Raw genomic sequence first — 5504 nt, 5'->3', positions numbered from 1 at the left:
TGGCCCTAAATGGAGTCAGATACGCGGAGACTGGAATCCTGCAGACCAGGATGGCGTACCGTTGCCACATGATGATCCAGTCTTGAAAACAAGAGTGGAAGCTATGATTACACGTGCAAAAGGTGTGTTAGGACCAAAGATAAATTATACTGAAATTACCAGGACAACACAGAAAGAAGGAGAACCATGGACAGAGTTTAGATGCAGATTTGAGAGTGTATTTAGGGTCCATAGTGGCATATTGCCAGGAACACCAGTGTATGAACAACAATTGAAAAACGCTCTGATCCAACATTCCAATAAGGATATAAAAGCTTGGATACAGAAACATTGGATTGGATTGCCTACAGGCACATTGGAAGAAACACATACACACTGCTGTCATGCAGAAGGAGTCTTAAAGCAGAAAAAGACAGGGAACAGCAACAAAGGAGTGTATGTAGCACACGGAGATGATGAAATATGTTACCAACAGGGTAACTTAAGACAGCAGAAGCAGTGCAAACGCCCCCAAAAGCCATGGCAAAACAGACAAGGTGGACAGCCACAACGTCAAGGACCATGGCAACCACAACAGCAGCACAGACAGGGAGGGCCACCACGTGGTCCCCTGATTTGTTGGAACTGTGGAAGAGAGGGACATATGTATAGAAATTGTCCGAATCCACCTACTGAGGGAGCAGCAGGAGGAATTCCACAACGGAATAATCCTCCGCAGCCACAGTATCCACAATGACTAGAATCCATAATCCATGATTCCACATCAGATAGGCAGTCTGATTGTGATATGGATCTGTGTGCCTTACTGGGAAATCCGGTACCAAAACCAGAAGTGACTTTGTTGGTAAATGGACGACCAGTGACATTCCTTTGTGATACAGGAGCATGTAGAACCACATGTAATGACAACATACCTGTCCATCAATTAAGCAACGAAATTTTTAGGGTTCGCTCTGCAAATGGACAAACATCAGACGTCCCTATCACTAAACCCATAACGTTGACAGATCCATTTGGCCTGACATGTACTATGTCAGTGTTGAACATGCCACAATGTCCAGTTAACCTTTTAGGACGAGACGGATTGACTGCATTGGGCTTGTCCATAATTGTGGAACAAGGGAAATTAGTTGTTGAACGCACAGGAGGCGTTAACATGGTAAGAGAAGAAAGCGATGACCCCACATTCCACTATTACTATACATTTGACATTTCAGAAGAAGATGCTGCAGGATGGGGTAAAGATGTCGTCTTGCAAGCGACAGCCCTACTAAAAAATCCTGAACAAAAGATGTCACCACCTGACCTGCATGTCACAATGTGGCATAAAGATCCTCCAGGTCCGGATGGTGACTATGAAAACAAATTGAAAAACGTTCATCACCTGTGAAGCTGACAATGACCGATTTGATTCATGATGGCAACTCAACAGCTGTCATAACAGTGAGAGGTGCCACTGAAGACATTTTAAAATTGAGATTCACAGGTATGCCTTTGCATGTGTCACTTTGTAAGCCATATTTGACAGAATGGCAAGAATTGGGACTGACAGTCATAACAGCTTTGTCAGCTACTGATTGGAGCAGAGTTGGACCACGAACGGAGTTCAGTCCATCAACTAAATTGTATAAAGTGCCAGTTAATGTCTCATTGGTGCTGACAGCTGGAACACACATTGATGTGTCCACTTCACAATCCTGAGTGTTTCAGTTGAGTCCTGAAGAAGATGATTTTCTCTCTTCGGTACCATCAGGATTGTGGACAACAGGTCCTTCAGACGTAGGACTGATAAAAAATGCACAACCTGTAGTTATAAGACCAAAAACAGAATACAGACCATGTGTAAGACAGTATCCATTGAAACCTGATGCAATTGAAGGAATCAGGCCAGTAGTAGAGAATTTATTAACAGCAGGAGTAATAGTGCTATGTCCAGATTCACCATGTAACACACCCATATTTCCTGTAAAAAAGGCTCCGCCCTCAGTGGGGTGGAGAATAGTTCATGATCTGCAGGCAGTAAATGCTGCTGTGATTAAAAGAGCACCATGTGTCCCAGATCCACACACCTTGTTAAATTCGCTGAGACCAAATTCTAATAGTTTCTCAGTAATTGACATAAGTAATGCATTTTTCTCTGTGCCAGTACACCCAGATAGTCAATTCTGGTTTGCTTTTACCTTTAAAGGACAACGATATACATTCACCAGATTACCGCAGGGTTACGCAGAGAGTCCAACTATTTATTCTCAAGTCATGTCAGCATGTTTAGCCAATTTCGTTCCACCGGCAGATAGCCAACTATTGGTGTATGTTGATGACATCTTGATTGCCTCTGACACACGAGAAAACTGCATAACTGACACAGTAGCATTATTATGTTTCTTATTTGATAAGGGCCACAAAGTGAGTAAAAACAAAGTTCAGTTGTGTAGGGATAAAGTAAAATATTTAGGACATGAATTATCAGCCACAGGGCGCACGATCCTGTCTGACAGGAAGGAAGCAATTTTGCACGCTCCAAAACCACAAACCAAAAAGCAGATGATGTCATTTCTTGGACTGACTAATTACTGCAGGGCATGGATTCCCTGCTATGCAGAATTGACTAGTCCACTTTCTGATTTGATGTACAAGGATGATATTTCAATGTCAACCGTGTTGGAATGGAACAAAGAAGCTGAGGAAGCTTTTGTAAAAGTAAAACAAACATTAGTGTCATCCACAGTTTTGGCACTACCAGATTATAGTAAACCATTCATTCAAACAGTTGATTGTAAGAATAAGTTCATGACTAGTGTTTTGGTTCAAGTGTATGGCTCAAAATTGAGGCCAGTTGCCTACTACTCATCTAAATTGGATGCAGTAGCAAGTGCTTTACCACCATGCGTACAGGCTGTTGTTGCAGCCTCTATGGCTGTTCAAAGTAGCAGTAATGTTCTATTCCATCCGTTGACACTGAAAGTTCCACATGCAGTTTCTGCACTTCTGTTGCAGACAAACATGAGCCTTTTGTCCCCAGCAAGACATCTTTCGTGCATGTCCTTGCTATTATCACAACCACATCTTACGGTAGAGCGCTGTACAACATTGAATCCATCCACATTGATACCTTTACCTGAGGATGGTGAGCCGCACAATTGTCTTGATGTAGCTACGGTCTGTACGAAAGCACGCCCAGACCTCCAGGACACACCCATCCCAAACAGTACAATTGTGTATGTGGATGGTTCTTCCACTAAAAAACGCTTATGGACAAACACAATCTGGATATGCTGTTGTCACAAATTCAGAAGTATTGGATTCTGCTTCATTGCCATCGTCATTTTCAGCACAAGCAGCTGAATTAGTTGCTTTAAACTGCAGCTTGCTATCTGTTTAAAGGTACGGCTGTATCAATTTATACAGACAGCCAGTACGCTTTCAGCACAGTGCATGTGTTTGCAAAACTGTGGGAAGAGCGTGGAATGGTGACATCATCTGGAAGGCCGGTGACTCATGCCACTCTCCTAACTGCACTACTGCAAGCTGTGAAATTGCCTCAACAAATTGCTATATGCAAATGTGCGGCTCACACCAAAGGCTCTGACAGTGTTTCAAAAGGAAATGATTTTGCTGACAGAGCAGCAAAAGAGGCAGCAGTGGCTTCTTCTATTTTTGTTGTACAGGAAAACCACTCCAGATTTGCATTTAGGTCATACACTGCTTGCTGACATGCAACAGCAGGCAACTGAAAGAGAAAAACAGATGTGGATAAATAAAGGAGCTACGTATGCAAATGATTTGTACGTATGACCACAAAAGAAACCCATATTGCCAAAAAATATGTTTAAATGGGCAGCTATTATGAGCCATGGCGTGACGCATGTCTCATCAGGGGGTATGATATCGCAATTGCAATCTATTTTTTGTCTTTATGGGTTCGATGCATATGCAAAACAGCATTGTAGAGCATGCATGACATGTGCAAAAACACAACTCACAAGGCAATTTGAGACCCCAAAGAGGCAAATTTCCAACACCACAATATCCCTTTCAAGTGATTCATATGGATTATATACAGCTGAGTAAACATGAAGGAAAAGAATTTTGTTTAGTCATAATTGATGCCTTCTCAAAATGGGTAGAATTGTTCCCTACAAAACATGCAGATGCACTTACAGTGGCTAAGGCATTATGCAAAGACATCATTCCACGATTTGGAATACCAGAAACAGTCTATTCAGATAATGGAGCGCATTTTGTTAATACAATAGTGCAATACGTAGGAGAAGCGCTACAGATTAATCTCAAAAATCATTGTGCTCATCATCCACACAGTGCAGGATTAGTGGAAAGGACAAAGGGCACAATAAAAATAAGATTAAGGAAATGTATAGAAGAGACAAAACGAACCTGGATTGAATGTTTGGACCTAGTAAAATTGTATATGAGAATAATACCAACACCATCAGGGTTAACACCATTTGAGATATTTTATGGACGACCATATCGTCTACCAATTTTGACATGGATACTAAAAACAGCAGATGAGGAACAAACATTAGCAAATTTTATGAAAAAGACATTAACACAGAAAGAGATAACTTAAACACATTTACTGCCGAATAATTTTGATCTTCCACAGGATGGCCTTCCAGTAGTCCAGCCAGGAGACTGGGTGTTCATCAGAGTGATTAAGAGGAAGAACTGGTCCAGTCCTCGTTGGGAAGGTCCATACCAAGTGCTGTTAACAACACCAACTGCAGTAAAGATAGCGGAGAGATCAACGTGGATACATCACTGTAAGATACAGCGTGTGTTGGCTGCCTCCACAGTGTAAGGGGAAGTCTGGCTACAAAGGGAGTCTATTTAATTAGCAATAGATTGTCTCAATGCCAGTGAAGCAGGGAGATCCTTGCACTATTAGGTGAGGTGGTTAACAACACTGTATCCTAGCAATCATGACTGAACTACAGCAGACCCCGGAGCGGCGTGCTCAGCGCCGCCGCTGCCGGACTGTTGGTAGGGCAGCCGGTTGCGTTGTGATCTTAGTGTGTTTCGTGCTCCTCGGATTCCTGGCCTGGTGGTTGACCCAAGAATTGCAGCTCACTGTGGACCGAGCCAGAGAACAACGCAAGCAACGTCAGAAGAGGTTTATTCATAATGTGAATGAGACAGATGGACACCCTCATATATACCATACTAATATGTGGTACAGATATGTTCATTTATTGGCTATGGAATTACGTTACTAATTGTTATGTTTGTTCGCAAATACCTATATCCTCAACACACCCAGCTCTGACGGCTAAACCGTACCCTGCTAGGGTGACAGAATGTCTTATCATACGGATGCATAATCAAACTGTATTTCGGGGGCAGCAGTTCTCAGCAAATCTGATAAGATGTAACACCACTTGCCTCAGTGCAACCACTTATATGATAGGGATTTCAACAGAGACGTACAAGCGTGCCCAAGTGCTGCTCCATTGACTAGACTGAAGGGAAACGCAAAAATATCA

The sequence above is a fragment of the Rhinatrema bivittatum genome, unplaced genomic scaffold (genome assembly GCF_901001135.1).
Source record: "Rhinatrema bivittatum unplaced genomic scaffold, aRhiBiv1.1, whole genome shotgun sequence".
NCBI lineage: Eukaryota > Metazoa > Chordata > Amphibia > Gymnophiona > Rhinatrematidae > Rhinatrema > Rhinatrema bivittatum.
The sequence above is the reverse complement of the archived record's forward strand: the minus strand, read 5'-3'. Positions refer to the sequence as shown.